The sequence below is a fragment of the Notamacropus eugenii genome, chromosome 1 (genome assembly GCF_028372415.1).
Source record: "Notamacropus eugenii isolate mMacEug1 chromosome 1, mMacEug1.pri_v2, whole genome shotgun sequence".
Lineage (NCBI taxonomy): Eukaryota > Metazoa > Chordata > Mammalia > Diprotodontia > Macropodidae > Notamacropus > Notamacropus eugenii.
The window spans coordinates 551,087,965-551,098,975 of NC_092872.1; positions in this window are offsets into that span (position 1 = coordinate 551,087,965).

Sequence of the window (11,011 nt, forward strand, 5' to 3'; positions counted from 1 at the left end):
GAAGAGAGGGAGAAAAGGCAATCCAGTGATCATTTAGTTCAATTACTTTTTATAGGGAAGGAATCTGAGACTCAGAAAGGGTAAACAAGGTCATACAATAAGAACAGAAAAAATTACATTCTAGATACTGGTAACGTACTTTAAAAAATTCTCTTAATCTCTCTTATACATCATGGTAGTCTTCCTGACAGGAGAATATTGCCAAAGTAGAATTTGGTAATAAGTGGAATGTGGTATAGTAATGGAGAGAGCACTGTTACTGGAGTAAGGAGAGATCCATGTTGGCATTAGGCCCTTTATGGGCAAACTCTTTAACCTCTGTGAGTCTGTTTGCTCATTCGTAAAATGAATATACTACTACTCACTTGATGCATTTACCCCACAGGATCTTTGTGAGGATTAAATAAAATTACGAATGTATAGCTGCTTCATAAACCTTAAAGAAAGATAAAAATGACAGTTGTTGCTGTTTTCTTTCTTGTGCATCCATAAAAAGAGTACGGTTCCCTGACAGGGATGATTTACCTATGATTATTCTAGGAGAGTAAAGATCTGTATTTTTATGGTCTCTTTTAGCTACAAAGTTTTAAAATATGCTGTATATTTGTGAATACATTGTATTTACATGTGTGTATGTATGTATGTATGTATGCATATATATATTTATTTATATGAAAAATCCCTTAAGGACAGGAATATCTCACTTTTTTATTTGTATCCCCAGCACCTGGTACCCAATAGGTGCTTAATAAATGCTTGCTGATTGATGGATTGATAGAGTTCTAAGATAGCAGTTGAAAAACTTGATGGGTAATTGCAAGTGGGATTTGCCTAACTCATCTGCATGAAGATAGGTCTCTCACAGGCCAAGTGTTGACTGCTCATATTCTGATCCCTAATGTCCAAAATGCAGAGATATTTCTTCCCATGAATCCCTTGATTTTATTGAGGGTGAATATTTAACTACCCAGACTTGCCAACTGATTTTTAGAATAGATGAAAGATCCTTTCTACTGAGTATCACCCAGGAAGGAAGGGAGATCAGATGCCTGACCTTCTACCTGTTTGACTTTCCTGTCAAATGTTCCTCTTTCTAGTCATCTTTTTTTAGTTCATCATAATCCGAAAGAAACTGGGACATGATCAAGAGAAACACAATTTGTAGTCAGCAAAATAATAATAGCAGCTAACATTTATATAGCACTTACTGTGTGTCAGACATTGTACTAAGCACTTTGCAAATATCATCTCCTTTAATCCCAGTAACAACCCTGAGAGGTAGGTGCTATTATTATGCCCATTATACAGTTGAGGAAACTGAGGCAAATGGAGGTTAAGTGACTTGCCCAGGGTCACATAACTATGTATGAGTATCTAAAGCACACCATCTAGTTATCCCAAAGTGAAATTAACAAGCAATGCCATCTTCTCTAGGACCTTATAGATTGTCATTAATAATTAAATAACAAAGGTTATTATAGTTTGGTAACTTTTAGGGCATAGTTCTAAATCACTTCCCAGAATTGCTGAACCTTTTATAAGTTCATCAAGAGTGCATTAATGTGCCTGTTTTCCCACAGCCCTTCCAACATTTGTCATAATGTACAAATCACATTACCTTTTAGGACTTCAGCTTCCTCCCTTTGAAAATAAGGGACAAAGACTAGATGATCTTTAAGGTTCCTGCTAGAAATGCCCAGGATGGGCATATTTGCTGTGCATGTCTTCATTATCCAGATCTTCTGGATTCATCAGTAAGGGATGTTCCCTCTTTCCTGTGACCCCCACCCTACCATTTTGCACATCCTTTATGACACTGATCACAATCTGCTTTTTTATCCTAGTTATGTGTGTATATAGCTTCTCTATTACCGACTATCTATGTAATAGAGTAGAGAATGGCTGGATTGTGTCTTCCGTTTGTAATATCACAGTGTACAGTGTCAGAAGCTGGAGATGCCAGCAGAGAGAAACAGCAGGGTACCTTTATAGGGGTGTGGGGCCACTCACAGCTGTTAGCTGTTCCTGGGGTCTATTTAGGAGGAATTAAGACATGCCTTCAATGCTAATGTTAGGAAGTGTCAGGGGAGAAACTAACCCCTGGGTATGTCTCTGTTTCCTAACATAAAATGAGGAGATTATGCTTCATTAGTGATTCTTAACCTGGGTTCTTAACTAAGGGGTTCTTGTATAGATTTCAGTGGATCCATGAACTTGAATGGACAAAAAATTTTGTATCTTTATTTAAATATCATTGGTTTCCTTTGTAATTCTATGTATTTTGTTTTATGCATTTAAAAACATTGCTCTGAAAAAGGGTCTATAGATTTCACCATACCACCAAAGTTGGGTTCGGGAAACAAAAATGGTGAGCCCCCCTGTACTACGTGGTCTCTAAGATCGCTCCAGGTTTGGCTTCTGTCACTAGGATTCTTGTGTTTATATATTGTCTGAGCTCCATCTATCAGGGTTTGTTAGGATTCTAGGAACCTTGTCTTTGTAGTTTGGAGTAGCAGCTGTTACAGTGATGGTGGAAGTTCCTGGACTTTAGAATTCCAGGCTAGCACCCTTTCCATTACATCACACCATTTCTCTTTATATCTACCCCAAATACCTCCTGTTGCAGTTTGAGCCCAGATCTTATATTGCTTCATGTGAATATAAACAATATTCATCGTCCTCCTTCCTATACCTAACATTTCTTAGAGTTGGCATTGAATGCTCATTTCCTTAGACTCAGGGTGTGTTGCCCCAGATAACCTGTCAGTCATTGACAACTGCTTTTCATTAAAAAAAGGAAAAAAATAACGGGGAAAATAAAGTGCATGGGGTTTCAAAGCTTTCAAAAACACTAGGTTGGCAGATATTAGAAGCTGATAATGCTGAGGAGGAAAGAATGTTTAGTAGAAAGGAAATAGAATAGATAAGTGAAATAAATCACATATCCTACACCGTGCTAGTTGCAGTTATATTTACTGGCACACATCTAGAGTGTCCTCCATACCTTTCTGGATTCCTTTCATTTGGGGAACTTTCATTTACATCTGAAGGAGGAAGCATTTCGTGGTGGCAATGAAGGGTGGAGATGAATTGCATTTTTCTTAAAGGTTCTACATATTGACGTCAGATTCATAAGACAGTTGAGGTGTGTCAGCCTTAGGGCATTTGGTATTTGTGTAGAATATAGAATACAATACATGGTTTTAAGCCTACTTCATTTTAAGACTAGCTTGAAGTGGCTGCCTATCTCTGAGTTTATGGGTAAATTAACTGAGATATCCTAATGCACTCTGAAATTCTGCCCTGTTTGGAGGATGAGGAGGTTGTTGACTTTGGAAAAGCACAAAAGACAGATCAGGCGCCTAAAATACATCAGCCCCATGTTCACAGTGTCAGCTGGTGACATGAGCTGTCAGAAATCTACCAATTATGATGATTATTTAGCATCTACTGAGCACTATAATGGATTGGCAAGCGACAAATCTAGACATGTTGATGGCTGGAAAATGGGAGAGAATTATGGGATGGTAGCTTTGCTGCAGAGGGTGTTGGGAGCCCTGCTATTGGGTTAATAGCTCCAGGGAAACCAGATAAGACCAAATATGGGTCATTCATTTAGTCAGTGACTCAGTGTTAATGAACTTACCACTTCCTAGCTACTCCTCAAGCAGACTGGACAGATGTAATTCAGGAAGGTTAGATAGGGAGATAATATTTTCCTAGAAATAGTGGAGAATTCTTCCCATAGGAAAAGGGGGAAATTGGTTGTAAGTGACCAATTTTTGTCTTGATCCATTGATTTTTCCTAGTGAGACAGGTGCAGCTGCCCATCAGTTGACTGTGATCTCTTGATGCAGGATGGGGAAGTTAAGAGAGAGATTTCAGAGTGTGATATAGTTGAGAGTGATTTGAATGGTCCAAACCAGAAGGATGAGTTGTAGCATAGGGCATAACTTTAGGTTCATTGCATTCCAGATGCTGCATTATCCTCTCTGGTTCTCTGTCTCTGTATCTGATTTGTTTTCTCTCTCTTACTGTGTTTTTGTCTTTCTGTTGCTCGGTCTCTTTTTGTCTCTGTCTCTGCCTTTTCTCCTCTGTCTCTGTCATTCTGTCTGTCTGTCTGTCTGTCTATTTCTCTCCCTGGCCAATCTTCCTAGTCTAGCTATCCCTAACCAGGTTTATCTACTAATCTGGGAATAAATTTTGTGAAACTCAGCATCACCCTGATTTCTTGACCATTCATTAATGAGAACAATACTGAAAGCTTGACTATCATTTCAAACGGAAACACTTTCTACTAATCTACTCTTACTCACTAACCCAAGACCAAGTAGAGAAGGCTCTTGTCTTTTTCCACCTGCACTACAGTAGAGTTAGGTTTGGATCATGGTCTGTGGGATGGCTGTGGACACATGTTTGAAATCGACATATATTGTGACCATAAAGAAAGGACACTGATTAACCTATTAAACCAAGTCTTGATATTTTATAGGAACATTTAACTTTTTTCCCTTTAAAATAAAATGTTTTATTGATGGATGTCTTTTGTTTTTACATCAAAATAATTTCTGGAGAAACAAAACAAAACGATGACCCTTTCTCCCTTCCAGATTGACCTCTCCTTTGTAACAAAGAAAAAAAAACTAAGCAAAAAACACATAATGCAGTGACCATATCTGACATCAATCAATAAACATTTATTAAGCACCTATTGTATGCTCCACGCACTGTGCTAAATGCTGGATTGCATACAACACACTGCACTGAGTCCCTTGCCTCTCTTTTGTGAGAAAGGGGATTCATTTCATTATCTATTCTCTAGGAACATCCTTGCTTGTTCCCTCCCCCCCCCCCCCCCCCCCCCCCCCCCCCCCCCGCCATTACACAGATTTTAGCATTATTTTAGTGAATTTTCTCTTTACGTTAAGGTAGTCATTCAATATATTGTTCTTTGGATTCTTCTTAGTTTTCTCTGCATCATTTTATACAGGTCTTTAGACTGAAACAGTTCAGTACTGCTACTTCTTGCTTGTGTGACTTCGGACAAGTCACTTAGGGGCCTCAGTTCCTCATCTGTAAAATAAGATGGCCTCTGAAACTCCCTCCATCTGTGAATCTGTGATTCTGTGTTTCTCTGATTTCTTCATATTCCTTATTTATTAATGCATATTAATATGTTTATTGCATTCCTATAATAGTTATTTCTTGGTGCTCATTTTGTTTTCAGTTACTTGTGGTTACGAAGAATGTGGCTATAAACACCTCTGGACCATTGTTTCTGTCTTTGACCACATTTAATCAATAAGAAATATTAAGTATTTATTGGGATTTGAATGAGGATATATGAGAAGATGCCCCCAACCTACTTTGGTGTAGGTGGGAGGTCCACAGGTGTTGCACATTGCACATATTTTTGGACTTTATTAATGTATCAATCAATTATACTGTTTTTTTCTCTCTCTAAATAAAACTCCAAAACCCAAACAGTATCTGTCATTTGGGATAGTTCTTGGGGAAGGGGGTGAAGGGGAGATACATGAAATAATTTGGTGATGTAAGAAACAGAAAGCATCAATAAAAATTATTTTAAAAATTATTAACTTCTCACTGTGGACCAGTTATTATATGCAGCTAGGTACAAAGACAAAAATGAGATCATCTTTACTCTCATGGAATTGACATTCTGTTAGGAGATATATGCAATTATTTGGGCTGCTAAGAAGTGCAATGGATAGAGCACCTGGTCTGGAGTCAGGAACACCTGAGTTCAAATCTGACCTCAGGCACCCCGGCTAAGTCACTTAACCCTGATTGTGCCTCAGTTTCCTCATCTGGAAAATGAGCTGGAGAAGGAAATGGCAAACCATTCTAATATCTTTACCAAGAAAACCTCAGATGGGGTCACAGAGTTGAACACGACTGAACAATAAAATGTGATTATTGGGTTAAAGGATATGAACAGTTTAATCACTTTCTTACATAATAGTAAAATGTTTTCTATAATGGTTGGATAAATTCATAGCTATATCAGCACCATATTGGTTTGATTGACTGTCTTCCCGTAATCCCATCCAATTTTGATGATTTTTATATTTTGTCATCTTTGCCAATTTTCTAGTTATGAGGTGAAATCCCACAATTTATCTTAATTTACATGTCTCTTATTCTTAGAAATTTGAAGCATTTTTTTCAAATAGCCATTTATAATTTGCAATTCTTCTTTTGTAGACAGTTGTTTATATCTTTTGAGCATTTATCTCTTGGGGTTCTTGGCGCTCCGTAAATGTGTTACATGCTTTGTTGATGCATACAATTTGTTTATAGAATATCAAACTTTTATCAGTGACATTTTTGAAGGAACATTTAATTTACCAATAACACTATTTCATGTGAGTGAATTTTCCAGTTGACTGAAAATCTGCAGAATCCCAGAGGTTAACCCTATCTAAATAGAAATTCCTTCTACACCCTTCTTGAGAATCACTCAGCTGATTTCCTTAAGTAATAAAATAACGTATTTACATAATGCTTTACCCTCTAGTTATGAGGAACTTAACTATATCCTAGGTCAGTACATTTTACATTTTACAGCTGTAATTGGGAGGAAGTTTTTTTTTCCTTATGTTGAAGCAAAATCTGCCTGTGTGCTGCTTCTACCCATATCCAACTTCTGCTCCTGGTTTTGCCTTCGGAAACCAAGCAGAACAAGTTTAATCTCCCTTTCTCAGCGATCTCTTGAAAAAAGTTTTTATGGGTCTTGCAATTCTCCTCTTCTCCAGGCTAAACATTTCCAGATTTTTCAACCTCTTCACACATGGTGCAGTCTCCAGCTTTCTCACTATTTTGGTTGCTCTCCTATGGTAAGGCTCCAGTTATCAAATATAGTTCCTTAAATATAGCACCCAGAACTAAACACAGTACTCTAGATGTCTAAAGCAGAATGTGAAAGGGCTACTATTGTCTTTATTTTGGACACAGTTATTTTTTTTAAAAATTCATCCTAATATCATAATAACTTTTTTTGATTATCCTACAACATTCTTGACTTGTACTGGGCTGGCAATTAATTTCAACTTTTAGATCCTCCCCTCACACTGTACTTAGGCAGCTGATTTTTTGAACCCAAATATCACACTTTACATTTGTCCTGATTGCATTTTATTTTCCTACACTGAAGTTCCCATGTGATATTTCTGTTCTGACTTGATCAAGGTTTCTTAAATAAACCAGAAGAGTGGTATAGTGGAGAGGGTACTGGACTTGGAGTTATGAACACCTGGGTCAAATCCTACCTCAGACTGGGTAAGTCACTCAATCTCTTTCTGCTTCAGGTTCCTTATCTGTAAAATGAGAGGGTTAGACTCAATGGTCTCTAAAGTTCCTGCTAGATCTGAATCTATGATCCTATAAGTTGGAAAGGCTTTGAGTAGTACTGTGATAGATGGCATATCTGTCACCGGGGAATCAGCCTCAATAAACTTCACCAGGTTGTCCAAAGGATGATGAATGTTTTTTAACCATAACAGCTGAGGGAGACAAGCCAGTAAGAATAAAAGGGTGGGGAAGCGTATTAGTGGAGTGAGAATCCACACCAATAATGTTATAAATCCTTAAAGAACTGAAGAAAAGCTTTTTATAAAATTTTGGGTTCCAAATTTTTTTCTCCCTCCCTCCCTCTTTCCAATTCCCCCTCCCCAAGATGGCAAACAATCTGATATAGGTTATATATGTGCAATCATGTAAATATATTTCTACATTAGTCATATTGTGAAAGAAGAAATAGAACAAAAGGGAAAAGTCATGAAAAACAAAAAACAGTGAAAATAGTATGCTTTGATCTGCATTCAGACTCTACTGTTCTTTCTCTGGATTTGGATGGCATTTTCCATCACGAATCTTTTGGAATTGTCTTGGGTCATTTTATTGCTGAGAAGAGCTAAGTCAATCATGGTTGATCATCACACAATGTTGCTGTTACTGTACAATGTTCTTCTGGTTCTGTTTACTTCACTTGGAATCAGTTCATGTAAGTGTTTCCAGATTTTTTTGGAATCTACCTGCTCAACATTTCTTATAGCATAATAGAATCCCATTACAATCATATACCACAACTAGTTTAGCCATTCCCCCATTGATGGTTATCACCTCAATTTCCAATTCTTTGCCACCACATAAAGAGCTGCTATAAATATTTTTGTACATGTGGGTCCTTTCCCCTTTTTTATGATCTCATGGGGATACAGTCCTAGAAGTGATATTACTGGGATACGGACCTAGTAGTGGTATTGCTGTATCAAAGGGATTGCATAGTTCAGCAATTATAGTTTTAATATTTTGTTTCATTGAGTGCTCCTTATTTTAACTATTTTAACTATTAACTATTTGTGATAGAAATCTTTCTATAATATATTTTTACCATTCTGTATCTTATTAAAATATTATTTTGAGTGTAAAATCAACCTTTTCTTAATGACTCACAGTCATCACTGTGAAAATCAATGATCAGATTGTGCTGTAATAAATCAATGTTCTTGGTGGCCATTGAGGTGTATGAAGCTGTTTATCCTTGAACAAAATGGCTCCAGGCTACTGTGCTCTTTAAAAAAAAACCTGTCTGCATTTTATGGTTTTTCCTATGCCCTCGCTCCACATCAGGCGTCAGTTGTCATCTCTGGCTGCTGCTAGTGCCTGCCTTTAGCAATTTCTTTTTTTCCCTTCTAATTTGTTGCTTCTAATCTGTTATGGGTGGAGAAACCAAATAACCAAGCTTGTTAAAACTGTATTTATGGTAAGAGTTAAATAGATTCCGAATGAGATACTGAGGGTTTCTACTTTGAGTAAAATGTGTGAAGTTAGATACATAGAGTTTGCCATCAACTATTTTTACTCCTCAAAGGCATTTTTCCCCCTTCCTTTTCAGGTTCTCTGTGATGTTCCGGACAGAAGTTTCTAGATAAATAAATTCTGGATAAGTGAAATATTACTCTATAAGCTCTGAACATATTTTAAAATTATAAATACTTTCCACCCCACCTCTTCAAGAGTGCTGGATCTAGAGTTGGAGAGCTTGGATTTCAATACTGGCTCTGCTTCTTGCTACCTGCATGACTTTGGATGAGTCATTTGGCCTTATTGGATCTGAATTATTTGATCTATAGATGTGAGGGAGTTGGATTAGATGATCTCTAAAGTTCCTTCCAGCTCTATGAAGGATAGGAAGGTACAATTCCAGAGACCAGGGAACCGTGTCCCACCCCAATATCCACAGACACCTCCCCATGTCTTTTCCATCCCTTGTTACTCATTTTTGTTTTTGTTTTCCTGTAACTATTCTCTGGCCTTTATTAGTGTAAAACTTATGTATATAATATTGGATGATATGCTAAACTCAATAGAAAACCAAGAATTAGAATATAGGACCAGGAATTATAAGTACAAAGGATTAACAGATCATTAATTGTGAGTCTGAAGGCCTATTTGAAAGATCGTAATCATAATGAATTTGCATAGCTCACTAAGGCTTACAAACTGTTTTACAAATTTACAAATTTTATCCCATTTGATCCTCACAACCATCCTGGGAGGTAGGTGCTATTATTATCCCCATTTTATGGATGAGGAAATTGAGGCAGACAGAGGTTAAGTGCCTTGTTCAGCACCACACAACTAGTGAGTGTCTGAGGTTGGATTTGTACTCAGGTGTTCCTTTGCTCAGTGCTCTATCCATTGAGCCATTTAATTGCACCATCTGTTTCAGCCTGTTCTTTTTAGATGAGGAAACTGAGGCTCCCTAGAGAAGGGAAGTAACCTGCCATGATTAGTGACCCATTTAATAAATAGTAAAAATTCTAGAAGAAACTATTATTAAATAAGTAGTTTGTGAGTGGAAGTGGAATCAGTGGTCAATAGGAGTTAGCATAGGTTCACTGAGAACTAGTCATACCAAATGGACCTAATTTCTTTTTTTTTTAAAAGATTAGTAGGAATAATAAAAATTATTGTTTTATTGTAATACTGCTAGGTGGCACAGTGGATAGAGTGCCAGGTCTGGAGTCAGGAAGACTTCTCTTCTTGAGTTGAAATCTGACCTCAGACACCTACTAACTGTGTGATCCTGGGCAAGTCATTTAATCCTATTTGCCTTAATTTCCTTATCTGTAAAATAAGCTGGAGAAGGAAATGGCAAATCACTCAAGAATCTTGCCAAGAAAACCCCAAATGGGGTCACAAAGAGTCAGACATGATGGAAACAACACAACATCAATAAATAAATGGTAGGAACAGAGTTATGAAACCAAATTCTCTGATTCTAGATCTAGATCTTTCCCTTGCCCCAGGTTGACTCCCCCTAATATCTGCTTTGACAGGCCCCTGGTATATAGTCTACCATTAACAGATAAACTTTGTGAAAAGAATGAAGACTGGATCCAGCTTCTTCCCCTTCCTAATCCATTCCATTTTAAAGGGATGAATGAAGTTTAGAGCCAAGTAGATCTTTTGATGTTATTCCTCTCTCCTCACAACTTTACCCTCTTCCAGCATTTTTGCATCATTTCCTTGGAGAGTAGAGAGGAGAGGGGTGGGGAGTGAAAGGAACTTGAAGTAATCAATGAATAAAATAGATGTTTCACAAAGGAAAACATTCTTGACCTTTGGTATTGGGTATTTTTGCATCATCTGCAATAATAATAGCTCACATTGCTTTGTTGGGGGTAGAGGACAGAGAGGTTACATTCTCTTTATAGCCCATGGGAGCCTGAAATGGAAACTCCTCCTTCCTAGGTCAGTCTGACAAATCTCTCTTTCTGAACCTTAATGAGAGTCTAGACCTGGAATAGATTTCTTGTAGTCACAGAACTGCAGACTATTGGAGTTGAGAGGGACTCAGTAACATATCTAGAACCTCTTTGACAGATGATGAAACTGGACCTGGAGAGGTTACTTGACATGCCCAAAGTCACACAGATAGTTGGCACCAGAGATGGTATTTGAACCCAAGGTCTTTGATTCT